The sequence below is a fragment of the Xyrauchen texanus genome, chromosome 6 (genome assembly GCF_025860055.1).
Source record: "Xyrauchen texanus isolate HMW12.3.18 chromosome 6, RBS_HiC_50CHRs, whole genome shotgun sequence".
NCBI classification, from domain to species: Eukaryota; Metazoa; Chordata; class Actinopteri; order Cypriniformes; family Catostomidae; genus Xyrauchen; species Xyrauchen texanus.
Genome location: NC_068281.1, coordinates 46389214 through 46407515, shown reverse-complemented (window position 1 = coordinate 46407515; position 18302 = coordinate 46389214). Strand labels below are relative to the sequence as shown.

The following is an 18302-nucleotide window of genomic DNA, read 5'->3' as shown; positions in this document are numbered from 1 at the left end:
GACTTTATCGCTGTTACTTATTGTATTTTGCAATTATGTCTGCCCTCTGAGAATTGTAAATTAATATTGTTTGTTCAATACCTATTTTGTTTGTAAAATTGAATTTCAATTAAAAAAAAAAAATAAAATAAAAATAAAAGTCCTATTTCTTATAGCATAACATGATTACATAAAACAATGCACGCAATCACACTGTAATATGGAGTGGAATTTGGAGGATAATGTTGCCTAATATAGTAACTTTACTATTAATTAAATATGTAGTGTAGGGTAGCCAGGTCAGGTTTGGGGAATGTACAATTAATTTCAATGATAGTAATCAATGATTAATCATATGGTTTGACCCAGATAACAATACATACAAAAACGCCCCAAAAAGGGCTTATATAGTCCAAGAGTCTGCTTCAAATATATATAGATAATTAAACACAACGAATTATAATTAATTAGGAATATACATCATATGCAGACAGGCTATATTAATTTTTAATAACACCTTAATGGAATTGACCCGTAGGCTACCGCAACCAGTCAGTTCGTCCGCCGAAACCACTTTACTCGATACTCCTGATCAATTCTCCAGAAGGGTTATTCTTAGTTATAAGCTTATTCATCAAAAGCACGTTAACTTACTTTGATAACATCAGCTCGTAGCTTAAAATCGCACATTAAAGAGGCTTTGTTTTATGACCAACAAACACAGTAATCAAGCGTATAATTGATTTTAATAGAAGGCACTAGGATATATCACCACACTTGACAAACAAACATTTAACATAGAATAAACATAAAATACACAAAATAAACACAGTAAGGGAAAGTAAAGAATTATTAGAGGTATGGCAAACTTATTTCAACAATTAACCCTTTGGAGCCAGCGAGGAAATTACTCACTGTGATGCATTTGAATTTCAATGGAATAATACTTGCACAATGGACCTATGTGTGCCTGAGCAAGGCTGCGTGGATGTCGCGTCTCTGTGGCGTCCTTGAGATGGGCTTTTCTGTCGGTGTTTCCAGAGCGTGGATTTGAAACTCACTTGAAGAGAGAGTTGAAGGGTTGTTCCAAGAAGTTCGAAGCGTCTTAGAGGGTAACTGTTGAATAGTTGACGAGTGTTCCGGAGGGTTGCAGAAGATCGGGGGAAGAGGGCAGAAGTGTAAGATGGTTTGAAGCGATCCAGAAGAAGTCCAAGGGGAAGAGGTAAGAGAGAGATTCCAATGCCGGGCCTGACTTTTAACGGTAGGGAGGTCACACCTCCCTTGGGAGGGCTGACCCAATGAGATCCCTCCATTTTGGGTGCGAGATGATTCCTTTGTCCGTCAAGGCTCATTTGCATGTTTTATTGACCGGGTCCGGCTTTGGCTTGAATAACTCAAAAGATGGTAAAAACATAGCAGAATGCAATTCTAAGGTGATCTTATATTTATATTCAGCTAGGACAAATCGTAAGGTTTAATTTGATACCAAGAAACGTGTATTTGGTACACCTAAAAGTGGATATACACTCTTAGGCTATTAAATATAAGGCCTCAGAGTTTTACTACACAACTAAACAGTCCTACTAGTTTGATATCACATCAGAGCTACACAAGTACAGGGATTAAACGTATTTCCTTAAAAATAAACATTTCTGGGTTTTACATGAAAGACACAACTTTTTGTCAACTTTTTCACGTGCCTGGCTCACATGGTACAGCACGGGTTTGGAGTGTAGATTTGAGTCACATGGAAAAGGGGGTTTGTCAATAGCGCATTATACTTCCCAGACTAGCTGGCGCCATTCCAGTGGTTAGAGGAGTTTTAACAGTGGGTTCTTTGTATTCCGAATCCATGAGTTAATGATTCCCATTCATACGCTACAGTAGATACCTAGAATTGAATAATATTTCACAATACACCTACACCTAGGAATGGAGCTGACTGTGTGTAGTGTTGAGTTTAAAAGCCAACAGAGTTTATGTGTAATGAAGCTGAAAAGCATAACGTAGTGTGGAGCAGTGTGTTATTGTGTGCGACTGAAAAGTGCAACAATAAATGTCAACGTGTTTTGTCAAGCCTGCCCCAGTTTCCTCCTTTCCACGAACTGTTACACATAGCTTTCACTAACGTATCCCCAGTTGGGGTTGGTTTGATACCAAAATCTTAGCTTCAGTACGATACCAGCCCTGGTACCTCTGTATAGATACTACATTGAATAAAAAGCTTCAGATTTCAATGAAACTACACAAAAAAGGACTTGCAGTTACAAAAGTGTGTTGCATGTTTTTTTAAACATTTCAAAATTAAGAATAACATTTAAACTAACACTTAAACTCTTTTGTATTTTATATGCAAATTTACTGCATCAAGGCACTTATTCAAAACAAAAATGTATAATGCACTTTAAAGGTACAGTAGACTTTTAAAATCTGGACAAGAATAGAAACACTATATTAGGTACAGCACATGCGTCAAGCGTGAGGAAGTGTAATCGAGCTTCATCATCAAAACGCGGATATAACTTTTGCTGATTTTATTAGATATACTTGCTACTTGAAATTATGAGTTTTACAATAAACTTCATTATGAATAATATTCATACAGCGAGGGCCGCTTCGATGATCATCACCAATTGTATCACTTCAGTCTCTTATGGACTTCACAGAGGATGAACTGCGACCAAATCTAACATTAAGACCTGGGATACTTCACTGTCCACTACCTGTACCTCGGGCTTAGGATGGACTCCACCAAAATGAACTGCTAAGCTTCCAGCCAAACTACAAGGCACACCTTGCTGACCTCCATCAGCATCATCTAGTGGATATAGTCCTTCATATGAAGCCAGCTACTTGTTCCCTGGATGTTGTTCCTCAACGTCTTCTTCTAGAAGTGTTGGATATGGTAATAAAAAGTTGTCTAATAAATTGCACTGTTCTGTCCTGTTTTAAACATGCTGTGGTGCAGCCCCTGCTTAAATATGCCAGTCTTGAGCTGTTCAAAACTTCATTTTCTTTCTAAAGTATTGGAGAAGTTTGTTTTCCATCAGCTTTCTAACTTTTTAAAGGAGAAAGACATTTTGGATAGATACAGTACCAGTCTGGTTTCAGAGTACAACACAGCACAGAGTCTGCCCTTTTGAAAGTATCGAATTACCTCTTGCTCTCTGTTGACACTGGGAATTGTGCTATTTTAGTTCTTCTGGAACTCATGCAATTCTGCTGGAACGCCTTGAGCAGTGGGCTGGAATTCAGGGATCTGCTTTGAATTGGTTCTCTTCCCATATCAAGGAGATAACTTTTTCAGTGGAGACTGAGAATTTCTCCTCTTTCTCAGCAACTTTCACATGTGGGGTACCTCAGTGCTCCATTTTGGGCCCTGTTTTATTTTCTTTGTATATGCTTCTATTAGCCATTTTTCAGAAACATCACATCTCCTACCATTGTTATGCAGCTGACACCCAGTTTTATCTTCCATTAAAACCAAGTGATAGCACTGCCCTTCAAGCTGTTTGACTGCCTTAAAGACATCAAATGTTGGATGGCGACCAACTTCCTCCACTTAAATGATTCAAAAACAAGTCCTAGTTTTTGGTCCCCAGATTTCACTGAAAGCATTACAAGGAGCCTGAGTTTTCTATCTAATAAGCTCACAAGCAAGAAACTTAGTGTCATTTTTGATTCAGCATTAGAATTTGATAAACAAATAAATTCAGTGCTCAAAGCTTTCTTCAAGCTCAAGATAAAATAATTTTCGTAATTTAAGGATTTGGAAATGGGGATTTTCTCAATCCTGTCTGTCACGCCTTCTGATGGTTAAAAATGCTGCTGCTAGGCTCCTCACAGGGACTAGGAAGAAAGACAATATTAACAATAACAATATACAGAATCAGCCATTATCCTCTTTTAACCCCCAGTAATTCCCTATCCTCCCAGAGGCGTGTTTATGATTTCTGATGCCCCAAGCAACTGACCAGCCCGGGGCCCCAATTTCGATTTGTTGAATACAATAGTAGTTCAAGTCAAGTCAAGTGGTTTTTATTGTCGTTTCAACCATATACAGTTAGTACAGTACACAGCAAAACGAGACAACGTTCCTCCAGGACCATGGTGCTACATAAAAACAACAAAGGACCAACATAGGACCACATGAGACTACACAACGAAATAAAATACCTATATAAACTACCTATATAAAGTGCACGTGCAAACATGTGCAAAAAGTACGGGACAGTACAACAAATTACTGACAATGAACAGGACAATAGACAGTGCAGCGCCGACCAGTACTCAGTAGTGCAAAAAGATGACAGTTTCTAAAATGTAAACATAACATACTATGAGATAATGTTCTATGCACATAGCAGTTATTGAGGTAGCAGACAGTTATAAAGTGACAGTAATTAAAGTGCAACTCAGGACACGTGTGTGTCAAACCAGTCTCTGAGTATTGAGGAGTCTGATGGCTTGGGGAAGAAGCTGTTACACAGTCTGGCCGTGAGGGCCCGAATGCTTCGGTACCTCTTGCCAGACGGGAGGAGGGTAAAGAGTTTGTGTGAGGGGTGTGTGGGGTCAGTCCACAATGCTGGTTGCTTTATGGATACAGTGTTTTTTGTAAATGTCTTTGATGGAGGGAAGAGAGACCCCAATGATCTTCTCAGCTGTCCTCACTATCCTCTGCAGGGCTTTGCGGTCCGAAACGGTGCAAGTCCCAAACCAGGCAGTGATGCAGCTGCTCAGGATGCTCTCAATAGTCCCTCTATAGAATGTAGTGAGGATGGGGGTTGGGAGATGTGCTTTCCTCAGCCTTCGAAGAAAGTAGAGACGCTGCTGGGCTTTCTTGGTGATAGAGCTGGTGTTGAGGGACCAGGTGAGGTTCTCCGCCAGGTGAACACCAAGAAATTTGGTGCTCTTGACAATCTCCACAGAGGAGCCGTCGATGTTCAGTGGAGTGTGTTCACCTTGTGCTCTCCTAAAGTCAACAACCATCTCTTTTGTTTTGTCGACATTCAGGGACAGGTTGTTGGCTCTACACCAGTTCGTCAGCCGCTGCACCTCCTCTCTGTATGCTGACTCGTTGTTCTTGCTGATGAGACCCACCACGGTCGTGTCATCGGCTGAACTTGATGATGTGATTCGAGCTGTGCATTGCTGCACAGTCGTGAGTCAGCAGAGTGAACAGCAGTGGACTGAGCACACAGCCCTGGGGGCCCCAATGCTCAGTGTGGTGGTGGTGGAGATGCTGTTCCCGATCCGGACTGACTGAGGTCTCCCAGTCAGGAAGTCCAGGATCCAGTTGCAGAGGGAGGTGTCCAGGCCCAGCAGGTTCAGCTTTCCAATCAGGTGCTGGGGAATGATTGTGTTGAATGCTGAGCTGAAATCTATGAACAGCATTCGAACGTATGAGTCCTTATTGTCTAGGTGGGTGAGGGCCAGATGGAGGGTTGTGGTGATGGCATCGTCCGTTGAACGGTTTGAACGATACGCAAACTGCAGTGGGTCTAGTGAGGGGGCAGCTGGGTCTTAATCTGCCTCATGACGAGCCTCTCGAGCACTTCATGATGATGGGTGTAAGTCGCGACGGGACGGTAGTCGTTGAGGCAGGACACTGAAGACTTCTTTGGCATGGGGATGATGGTGGTGGCCTTGAAGCACGTTGGAACAACGGCGCTGCTCAGAGAGATGTTGAAGATGTCGGTAAGAACATCTGCTAGCTGGTCTGCACATCCTCTGAGCACTCTGCCAGGAATGTTGTCTGGTCCAGCAGCCTTCCGTGGGTTGACTCTACGTAGAGTTTTCCTCACATCTGCCGTGGTAAGACAGAGCACCTGGTCGTTGGGAGGAGGGGTGGACTTCCTCGCCATCACGTCGTTCTGCACTTCAAACCGAGCGTAGAAGTCGTTCAGCGCATCTGGAAGGGAGGCATCTTTGTCACAGGCAACTGATGTTGTCCTGTAGTTGGTGATGGCCTGGATGCCCTGCCACATGCGCCGCGTGTCACCGCTGTCCTGGAAGTGACTGTGGATTTTCTGGGCGTGTGCGCGCTTTGCCTCTCTGATTGCCCGTGACAGTTTGGCCCTAGCTGTTCTTAGGGCTGCCTTATCGCCTGCTCTGAAGGCGAGTCTCGGACCTCAGCAGCGTGCGCACCTCCGCAGTCATCCACGGCTTCTGGTTGGAGCGTGTGGTGATGGTCTTGGAGAAAGTGACATCATCAATGCACTTGCTGATGTAGCTGGTCACTGATGCTGTGTATTCCTCCAAGTTGGTAGAATCGCCATATGTTGCAGCCTCCCTGAACATGTGCCAGTCAGTACACTCAAAACAGTCCTGAAGAGCAGAGATGGCTCCTGCTGGCCAGGTTTTCACCTGCTTCTGAAGCGGTTTTGTGCGTCTGACGAGCGGTCTGTATGCTGGAATTAACATAACAGAGATGTGGTCTGAGTAGCCGAGGTGGGGCGGGGCTCCGCCTGCACGCGCCTGGGATGTTTGTGTAAACAAGATCAGCTGCTCAGCCCTCTCGTTGCAAAGTCCACATACTGATGGAATTTAGGGAGCACTGTCTTGAGATTTGCATGGTTGAAATCTCCGCGACAATAAACAGTCCGTCGGGGTGAGCGCTCTGCAGTTCGCTCATAGCCCCATACAGTTCACAGAGCGCTTCCTTAGCGTTAGCTTGGGGAATGTAAACTCCGGTTATGCAAACAGTGGTGAATTCCCGTGGTAGATAAAAAGGTCTGCATCTAACAGTCACAAGCTCCAACAGCGATGAACCGTAACTAGAGACTAACATAGAGTTCTTGCACCATTCCGTGTTGATGTAAACACACAAGCCACCACCGCGAGTCTTACCGCGAGAGAGCTGTATTTCTGTCGGCACGAAACGAGGCGAGCCCGTCTAGCTGAATGGCGGCATCCGAACTCTGTCGCTGAGCCACGTCTCCGTGAAAACAAAGACGCAGCAGTCTCTAAACTCACGCTGCGTAGTCTGCTGGAGTCGGATATAGTCCAGTTTATTGTCCAGGAAGCAAACATTTGAGAGCAGGATAGACGGGAGAGCCGGCCGGCTAGGGTTTGTTTTTAGCCTAGCATGGACCCTCGCCCTCTTTCGCGCTTCGCTTTCTGCACACCGCTCACGACGTCCTCTCCCCGGCCACCGGCATCAGGCGACGCCGAGGGCTGGAGGCCTGGTCTCCGCAGCAAGCCGAATGCAGCGTAGCGCCTCCTGCAGGTCATCATGCAGCTTGGTTTTTGCATGATTCTTATATTTGAGTAGTGTCTGGCGATGGTAGACACGAACACTGGTTGCTCCGATGTCCATGTGTTGCAAAAGTCGGGCTTTTTTAACAAAAATAGCACCGTTGTGGATCCGGAGTGGCCGCTGCGTGCTACCGCGCCGCCATCTTGGATCTGAAGTTCGATTTCTTATTTACTTTTTCACCTGGAGGCTGCAGTGTACTGTTCAACATGTTGCAAAAGGCAGTATTTTATGTAAGCATCGTAGACAACCTTTAAAGGTACTGCGGCCTCTCAGCACACTAGAGCAGAAGGAGGAAAAAAACATTGCTGTTTATCAAGCGCTGAAACTTTGATTGATGCAAGTTCAGGTTGCAAAGAGGTGACTGTTACAATGTTTAACATTATTCCAGATTGTTAAACATTGCAACAGTCACCTCTTTGCAACCTGAACTTGTTTAGAACTTTAGATCTTTGTGACACCTGTGCTAAAACAATCAAGATGAAGCACAACAAATTAAACAGAACGCAGGTGTCTCAACATGTGTTTTTGAGACATAATGTTCTTTTTAACTTGACACAGTCTAAAAATATGCCGGTCCTGCATGAGACACTGAAGAAATAACAAGACGTGGTGCAGCAGGTATGGACATTCGTCCAGTGCGTGTTTACAAAGGAAAACAATGGAAAAACAGAGCAGATGGACGCAAAAACATGTTCGGTGTTAATGGCCCCTAACACATCCGTGTGGGTGAAACAAGTTCGGAATGACTGTATATTTTTCACATAAATTAGAAACCCGAACTCAAAGTCCTACTTGAAAAACTGACTTAAAAACCCGGCGGACCTCTAACGTGAACTGCTCTGAGAGCACTGACAACAGCAGATTCACGCGTGTACCCAAAACAGCAACACCTCAAATGTTGTTTGCTGAGCTTTCCTACCGGGGCGGGGGCCCCCAATGTGTGGGTCCCATGCTTGTGCCATGTCTACTTGTTTATGTTTTGTTTTCATGTCTTCTATTTTGTAATTCTAGTTCCTTTTTCATGTCATGTGGTTCCCTTGTCATGTGATTTCATGTTTCCCTCCATGTTCATGTGTCTTGTTTTCATTGGTTTATTGTCTTATCAGTTCTATTTTGTTATTGGTTTAAGGATATTAGTCTCATTATCTTGTTTATAGTTCTGTCTGTTTATTGGTTTTCTTGTTATTGTTTTACCCAATGTCTGTGTATTTAAGCCCTCATATTTGCCATTGTCTCTTGTCAAGTATTGGTAATGTACCTTGGTTGCCAAGTCTAGTTTATGTCTAGTTCATGTTTTCACATTGGATTTACGTTTTTTGGTTTGCACTATTGTAAATAAACTGCACTTGGGTTCTTCATCTTCACGTCATCATCTTCGTCATTTCCAGTGCCAGCACATCGTTACAGAATACTTGACCTTCAGACTTGGACTTCTGCATTCTGGCAGACGAAGTGGGCTTCAATGAGACCTCCCTCAAACACTTTTTCAAGCAGGCTTTAATGAGCTGGTGCACACCTGGGTGCCTGGCAGTGGGAGTACCTTCAATCTGGCTCAATATATCGACTTTTCCCTGCGGATAAGTGGATAAACTTTCACTGTGGGAGAGGCGGATAACAAGCCAGCGTCCCCCATCATGGTCGATGAGCCAGTGTCCCCCGTCATAGTCGACGAGCCAGCGTCCCACGTCATGGTTGACAAGCTAATGTCCACACCTGCCACGGTCAACGCCTATGCCTGCCACGGCCAAGGAGTCAACACCCACGCCTGCCACGGCCAACACCCAAGCCCACCACGGCCAACAAGCTGAAAGTCTTGTCCGTCCCAGAGCCAGCGTTGCCAGACTCATCCGTCCCGGAGCCTGCGCTGCCAACTTTGGCCTCCCGGAGGAGGCGGAGAAAGGCTTTCTTTTCCAAGTCTCTGCCCATGTATATGACCACGGAGGTCGTTTCCAAGTCTCTGCCCATGTTCACGACCATGGAGGTCGTCTCTGATTCTCTGGCCATGTACAGTCAGGTCCATAAATATTGGGAAATCGACACAATTCTAATCTTTTTGGCTCTATACACCACCACAATGGATTTGAAATGAAACAAACAAGATGTGCTTTAACTGCAGACTTTCAGCTTTAATTTGAGGGTATTTACATCCAAATCAGGTGAACGGTGTAGGCATTACAACAGTTTGTATATGTGCCTCCCACTTTTTAAGGGACCAAAATTAATGGGACAGATTAACAATCATAAATCAAACTTTCACTTTTTAATACTTGGTTGCAAATCCTTTGCAGTCAATTACAGCCTGAAGTCTGGAACACATAGACATCACCAGACGCTGGGTTTCATCCCTGGTGATGCTCTGCCAGGCCTCTACTGCAATTGTCTTCAGTTCCTGCTTGTTCTTGGGGCATTTACCCTTCAGTTTTGTCTTCAGCAAGTGAAATGCATGCTCAATCGGATTCAGGTCAGGTGATTGACTTGGCCATTGCATAACATTCCACTTCTTTCCCTTAAAAAACTCTTTGGTTGCTTTCGCAGTATACTTCGGGTCATTGTCCATCTGTACTGTGCAGCGCCGTCCAATGAGTTCTGAAGCATTTGGCTGAATATGAGCAGATAATATTGGCCGAAACACTTCAGAATTCATCCTGCTGCTTTTGTCAGCAGTCACATCATCAATAAATACAAGAGAACCAGTTCCATTGGCAGCCATACATGCCCACGCCATGACACTACCACCACCATGCTTCACTGATGTGGTGGTATGCTTTGGATCATGAGCAGTTCCTTTCCTTCTCCATACTCCTCTCTTCCCATCACTCTGGTACAAGTTGATCTTTGTCTCATCTGTCCATAGGATGTTGTTCCAGAACTGTGAAGGCTTTTTTAGATGTTGTTTGGCAAACTAATCTGGCCTTCCTGTTTTTATTGGCTCACCAATGGTTTACATCTTGTGGTGAACCCTCTGTATTCACTCTGGTGAAGTCTTCTCTTGATTGTTGACTTTGACACACATACACCTACCTCCTGGAGAGTGTTCTTGATCTGGCCAACTGTTGTGAAGGGTGTTTTCTTCACCAGGGAAAGAATTCTTCGGTCATCCACCACAGTTGTTTTCCATGGTCTTCCGGGACTTTTGGTGTTGCTGAGCTCACCTGTGCGTTCTTTCTTTTTAAGAATGTTCCAAACAGTTGATTTGGCCACACCTAATGTTTTTGCTATCTCTCTGATGGGTTTGTTTTGATTTTTCAGCCTAATGATGGCTTGCTTCACTGATAGTGACAGCTCTTTGGATCTCATATTGAGAGTTGAAAGCAACAGATTCCAAATGCAAATAACACACTTGAAATGAACTCTGGACCTTTTATCTGCTCCTTGTAAATGGGATAATGAGGGAATAGCACACACCTGGCCATGGAACAGCTGAGCAGCCAATTGTCTCATTACTTTTGGTCCCTTAAAAAGTGGGAGGCACATATACAAACTGTTGTTATTCCTACACCGTTCACCTGATTTGGATCAAATCCATTGTGGTGGTGTATAGAGCCAAAAAGATTAGAATTGTGTCGATGTCCCAATATTTATGGACCTGACTGTATACTATTACGGAGGTCATTTCCAAGTCTCTGTCCATGTTCACGACCACAGTGTTCATCTACGAGTCTCTGTCTATGCCCACGACAACAGAGGTTGTTCCAAAGACTCTGCTCATGTTCACAACCACTTTCACGTCTTTTCCTAGTCATCTAGGACACTTAATTTCAAGCCTTCCACAACTTGGCCCCACATCATGGCTGCCAAGCCCGAGTTCCACGTCGCAGCCTGCTCCATGCCATGTCACAGCCAATCCCCGGACTGCTCCATGGTATGTCAAAACCAAGCCCCAGATCATATCACAGCCGAACCTCAGTCTGCTCCATGCTATGTCACAGCCAAGCCCCAGACTGCTCAATGCCATGTCATAAGCCTGACTCTGCTTATATTGTCACCTACTTACACATAACCGCCTCATCACCCAATATACATAGTCTAGGGTAGAATGAAATTTGAGTATCTCAAGCCTCACAGATAAAGTTCTGGACTCTTACCTAGAATTCTTGAATTGTAGCGCAGAACAATAGAGCATGGGCCATGTCTCCATCCTCCAACTGACATCGCCAGCAAGTAAGCGTGTCTTTTAAACAGAGTCTAAACAATCTAGAGGGAGTCCAGAAGAAACTATGCAAAATCTTAAACTGAATAAGGTGTACCCTTCCATTCCTAGACATAGTTTCAACATTATTTAAAATACTTTCCCACTCCCCATCCTCCAATACCAAGTTCAAATCTCTTTCCCATTAGCTCTTAAGAGCTATTAAGGCTCCATCACCCAGACTCTGAATCAACAAGCAATAATACACTGACACTTCCTGACCCTTTTGAAGTTCCTAATACCTTGCTTGGGCCATTGAAAGGTGTCAGATTGGAGAGCTGTGATAGGGCAATATGCTATCAGAGCCAGAGCTTCGATTTAAAACAATTTACCTAATATCCTGAAACTTCAGTTTATAAAAAAGATTATAATTCTGTGGAGGGTAAGCATAGATTTAGGGTCGGAGACAAATAATAATATCATCTGCGTAGAGTAGAAGTTTATGCACTACACCTCCTGCTACAACACCACAACTCTTTTCTCATTGCGGCTGCTAATGGTTCCAGGGCATGCCAGAACAATAAAGCCTGGCCAGGTTCCCCTATCAACAGAAAAATAATATGAAATCCATTAGTTTGCACTGCAACTAGCGGATGTTTATAAAGTAACTTAATCCACCCAATTAAAGTGATCCCAAACATGTACATTTCCAAAATCTTAAAAAGATAGTCGCATTCCACCCTATCAAACGCCTTCTCGGCATCAAGAGAGATGGCAGCGATCGGAGTCTGATTATTCGCTACTGACCACATAATGTTTATAAAACGTCTAATATTGACAGAAGAACTATGACCATGAATAAACCCCACTTGATCTATATGTATAAGAGATGTAATAACTCTTACTCATAATTGACTAGTCAGAAATTTACAATATTTTTACATCGCACTGAATCAGCGAAATTGGACGATAAATTTTACATGCATTTGGGTCCTTATCTTTTTAAGAATGAGACTGATCATGGCTTGTGTCATGGTTGATGGTAGTTCAACTTTCTTTAATGACTCTGTGTAAGCTTCTAACAAAAGTGGCATAATATCTAAAAAAGTCTGCGGTAAAACCATCTGGCCCGATGCAAGGTTTTAATTACAACAACAAGCTCCTTTTTATAATTCATCAATTTAGGAAGTTATAATGGTTCTAAGAAATTGCTAATATTCTTATTGGTAGATGAAGACATGGAACTATAAAGATCAAACTATAAATCAATAAAGGCCTTATTAATATTTGTGGCAGAAGTAAATATATTGTCTCCAGAAGACATCACTGCAGGAATGGTGGAAGAAAACTCTCTGTTGACAAAATAGTGTATCTAATAGACATATTATAGCTTTGTCAGCTCTCTTGATGACATTCAAAGCTTCAACTGTGTTTCAGCACCTTTAATACTCTTTTCCAATTATATGAATTCTTGTGCTTTGATATTTTTAATGAGTGAGGCATATTGTATAATCCACCATTTAAGGACTGGCTTAACTGCCTTACATGCCACGCCCACTGAGGACCAATTGGTTTCAAAATAAACATTAACTTCTGTCTTTAACTTTTGTTGAAATTCAGGGTCTTGTAGAAAGGATGTATTAAAGCGCCATCTATATGATTTTCTTTTCTCCATATGCGGCAACATCTCTTAACACACCAAAGCATGATCTGAAACTTAAACGTTCTGAATTGAGCAATCAGTGTTAAAAGGAATGAGTGACAGACAAGCAGGAATCATTAAGCAATCCTTTGATGTCAAAATAAATGATCCAGACCTTTTTTTTTTACCTCTGTTTTGTTATACATATCTTATAGTGACAGTAATTTATTAATGTATGTCAGAAAAACAGAGTCCATAGCTTTAATATGAGGTGTTAATATAGTATAGTAATATAATATAAAGTAGTGGTGGCGTAGTGGGCTAAAGCATATAACTGTTAATCAGAAGGTCACTGGTTCGATCCCCACTGCCACCACCATTGTGTCCTTGAGCAAGGCACTTAACTCCTGGTTGCTCTGGGGGGATTGTCCCTGTAATAAGTGCACTGTAAGTCACTTTGGATAAAAGCATTTGCCAAATGCATAAATGTAATGTATGAAATATGAGCCGCGACCGCAATGTTGCCAAGTTCATGTGGTAATGACTGCATCAAGGAACTACACAGAGATGGAAAAGCATCTTTAAAAAGATGTTCAACGTCAATGTGTTTGCTCTAATAGAGGAAATATTGCTCTTTAGAGGAGAAATACACTCTTTTAGCGCTGTCGAAGTGCCAAGGGGCATTGCTCTGCACTACGCGTGCAGATGGAGTGAAAGCCGCTGGAAAGCGCCATATATCCAACAGCAAATGCTTCTTTAGAGGTGAATTGGAACAGCAGCGGATTCAGCTCGCCGATACACAACCACTTGGCTCCGAAGAAAAAATCTGAATAACTCTGCATTCCAGCTCCCTTTAATACCCGTACGCCCCGGGAAGTGGCATGCATATTCTACTCGCCAGTTCTCATTGGCCTTTTCTCAAAGATTTGAAGGTGTTTTTGAACTCCCAAGAGCGACCCCTAGTGTCACTACATCGAAACAACTTCCAGTGAGTGACAGAAAGGGAACTTGTATGATGATGCTAATTAGTCATGGTTTTGTTTACTTCCAGGTTTTGCTGTTTGCTGCACAACAAAATCAACTGGCATCCTCACAGAAAAAAAAGAGTGTCCATATCTGAGGAGTGGCCTCTTTGAGGAACAAGACACGAGGACATGAGACATACAGGGCAAACAAAATAGCCCAGGAGCTCACTGAAAAGGGTGGACAGGATTTACATGAAAATTTGGTGAGAACTGTGTCAGAGACTGTGTTGGCTGAGACAGATGCTGTATCTGTAGATGCTGTAGCATACTATCTTGTGAAGATGAACTGACCTTCCACTGACCATGACAATCTCATTGAGCTTCAGGAAAAAATGGTGTCAACATGGGCACTAGTCTGCACTCAAGGTACAGTTCCACATAATTGTGGACACACAGCAAAAGAGATACAGAAAAAAAATAGGTCACAGTATTGTGTTGTCTTCAAGCAAGTTGTCTGTTCTCATTGATGAGGCTACATCTCTCAGCCACAAACCTGCCATCATTGTCAACATTAAAGCCTCAGTAGATGGATCTACTCCTGAATTTGTGTTCCTGGAGCTGGTTGAGCTGGAGAGACAAAGGGCAGAGGATATAGGAGAAGCTCTACTTAACTGTTTGGACACTGTAGGCTTCAGTGAAGAGTGGCTTCATAAGAACTGGGTCTCATTTGTTTCTGATGGAGCCATTGTCATGTTAGGCAAGAACACTGGTATGGCAACCAGGCTGACTGCAATGTACCCTCTTCATATGGCACTGTATGAACAACCATTTGGGATTGGCTGTATCTGATGCTGTGTTCTTCTTGCGCTGCTTCCAGAAGCTCCTGTGAATTTTTATTTTACTGACTGTAGAGATTGGATCTTCTCCATGAATGCTTTGAAGTGGTTGACTGCCTGAGTTAACCACTTCAAAGCATTCATGGAGAAGATCCAATCTCTACAGTGCTGGCATCCTTCAAAGATGGGACATTTTGGATCGGTTCCCCTGCAGTCAAATGCAAAGCTCACACCAATCAATGCAAAGCAGTTCCTACAAAGTCTGATCAACAACATGGAGAAGCACCTCTCATTTGAAGGTGAAATGCTTAATTATCTCAGCGTTCTGGATACAGGCAACTGACCATCAACACCTGGCATCCGGCATGGTGAGGCACAAGTGAAACGACTATGCAGGCGGTTCAATCTTTGTGAAGTGCAAGCAGTTAATGGTATGAGAGATTTCCTTGAGCACCTAGACAGTGAGCCTGAAAGCCTAAAACCACTCATACGATGCATACAGACCATCCCTTGTAGCACTGCCATGTGTGAAAGGGGCTTCAGTCTCATGAACAATGTATGCACAGACAAAAGATCTACACTATTGTTGTCCAATGTATGTCATTTGATGATGATCAGCATCAATGGCCCCCTGTAAGACTTTTTGAGCCAAGGAAGTGTTACAACATGGTTGAGAAGGCATTGCTCTGCCACGCAAGCAATGAGGCATTGCACACCTCAGATGCTAGAGTACAAACATATTTGGAAAGCTTTGTAGACTACCAGACAACCCACCCTCCCCATGTAGTGACTCCACTCCTCCCCTTCTTACCCCACCCCAAGGACACTGCCAGCAATCTAGATGGAACAGGAGCTTGGCTGTCTGTAAGTGTTCCATTCTTTTTCCAGGGCCTGTGGACTAACACATTGAACCCAGTATGGATACTTTGACAATGTTAAGTGCCTTTTCAGCCTTCATTGTTTGAGGTAAAGCTTCTTTGTTCATTAACATTGTTTGTTTTTTCTAATTTGAAGCTTATTTATCTTGTAGCAGTTACTGGATGCTTTCTCGTGCATTTAAGCTGATACACATAGCCCAAGTTTGACAGTGGTTTCGGAAGATAAGTGTGCTTGAGAAGATGTGGACCACTTTTTGTGTCCTCATAATTCAGTTCATAATATTCTGTAATGAATGAGCGTTGGTGATAGAACTGCACAAATGTTCATTGTTAATACTGCTACGTGCATCCGGAAAATATTCACAGCGCTTCACTTTTTCCACATTTTGTTATTATTCCAAAATTTATTAAATTCATTATTTTTCTGAAAATTCTACAAACAATACTACATAATGACAACGTGAAAGAAGTCTGTTTGAAATATTCTATACATAAAAAAAAAAAAAAAATCACATTTACATAAGTATTCACAGCCTTTGCTCAATACCTTGTTGAAGCACCTTTGGCACCAATTACAGCCTAAAGTCTTTTTGGGTTTGATGCTACAAGCTTGGCACAGCAATTTTGGGCAGTTTCTCCCATTCTTCTTTGCAGGACCTCTCAATCTCCACCAGGTTGGATGGGGAGCGTCAGTGCACAGCCATTTTCAGATCTCTCCAGAGATGTTCAATTGGGTTCAAGTCTGGGCACTGGTTGGGCCACTCAAGGACATACAGAGTTGTCCCGTAGCCACTCCTTTGTTATCTTGGCTGTGTGCTTAGTGTCGTTGTCCTGTTGGAAGATCCAGAGCGCTCTGGAGCAGGTTTTCATCAAGGATGTCTCTGTACATTGCTGCATTCATCTTTACCTTGATCCTGACTAGTCTTCCATTTCCTGCTGCTGAAAAACATCCCCACAGCATGATGCTGCCACCACCATGCTTCACTGTGGAGATGGTATTGGCCAGGTGATGAGTGGTGCCTGGTTTCCTCCAGACATGAAGCTTGCCATTCAGGCCAAAGAGTTTCATCAGACCAGAGAATTTAATTTGTCATGGACTTAAGAGTCCTTCAGGTGCCTTTTGGCAAACTCCAGGCGGGCTGTCATGTGCCTTTTACTGAGGAGTGGCTTCCGTCTGGCCACTCTACCATACAGGCCTGATTGCTGGAGTGCTGCAGAGATGGTTGTTCTTCTGGAAGATTCTCCTCTCTCCACAGAGAAACGCTGGAGCTCTGTCAGAATGACCATCAGGTTCTTGTTCACCTCCCTGACTAAGGCCCTTCTCCCCCGATCGCTCAGTTTGAAGAGTCCAGTCGCTTCCAGCTCTAGGAAGAGTCCTGGTGGTTCCAAACGGCTGCCATTTACGGATGATAGAGGCCACTGTGCTCATTGGGACCTTCAATGCTGCAGAAATGTTTCAGTACCCTTCCCCAGATCTGTGCCTCGATACAATCCTGTCTCAGAGGTTTACAGACAATTCATTGGACTTCATGGCTTGGTTTGTGCTCTGACATGCAGTTAACTGTGGGACCTAGACAGGTGTGTGCCTTCCCAAATCATTTCCATTCAACTGAATTTACCACAGATGGACTCCAATCAAGTTGTAGAAACATCTCAAGGATGATCAGTGGAAACAGGATGCACCTGAGCTCAATTTTGAGTGTCATGGCAAAGGCTGTGAATACTTATGTACATGTGATTTTTTTCGGTTTTTATTTTTAAAAAATTTGCAAAGATTTCAAACAAACTTCTTTCACGTTGTCATTATGGGGTATTGTTTGTAGAATTTCGAGAAAATAATTAATTTAATCAATTTTGGAATAAGGCTGTAACAACAAAATGTGGAAAAAGTGAAGTGCTGTGAATACTTTCCAGATGCACTGTATAAGCCTCAGCTTTCCATTATTGTTAATAATAGTTCCAACTTGCACTCTTAAATGTGCATTGAAAATTGTCAGCTAATAAAACCTGTGCTCCAGGGACCATATTCATATAACATCTAAGGCTAAATGCAGCTCTTAACTGGCTGAGTTATATGGTGATTAACAATAAACAGTAGAAAATCAGTCCAGTCTCCCCAGCTGTAAATGTCATTGGCTGTTAAAGTATTGTGTTGCTTATAATAAATTGACATGCTGATAACACAAGCAGTCTTTCGGAATGCTCTCAATTACATGTAGATGCATACTGTATGCATTAGAGAGTGTGGCGTTGCTTATGGGGTGTCGCTCTGGGACAGGTGAGTATGAGGCTGGGAGGGAAAAAAAAAAAATCACAGTATATTCATTACAAAAAACTAGACTACACCACTGGGCAGGGGGACTCCACTAATCCTCTCAGCAGCCCTGAATGTCCATTGTAGTTTCCTTCTGTCTGAGGGGGTATTTCTCCTGAAGTCCACTATAATCTCCACTATTTTCTCCACTCCACAAGGTTGTTATGACCGCACCATATACAGTCATGTTATGACTCTCCTGTATACAGACTTGTCACTGTCGCGGATGAAGCCAATGACTGTGGTGTCATCTGCAAACTTCAGGGGATTCACAGTGGGGTCCTTAGCAGTGCAGTTATGC

At 43.0% G+C, this 18302-nt stretch overlaps 2 protein-coding genes across 2 annotated transcripts in view; one reads left to right on the top strand and one right to left on the bottom strand.

Moving 5' to 3' along the window:
* LOC127644572 (gastrula zinc finger protein XlCGF7.1-like) overlaps window positions 1-18302 on the top strand; it is a 224837-nt gene that overhangs the window by 73240 nt on the left and 133295 nt on the right. The gene's annotated exons all lie outside the window — the stretch shown is intronic.
* Window positions 1-18302, bottom strand: part of LOC127644551 (gastrula zinc finger protein XlCGF57.1-like) — a 532867-nt gene that overhangs the window by 502549 nt on the left and 12016 nt on the right. The window lies entirely within an intron of this gene.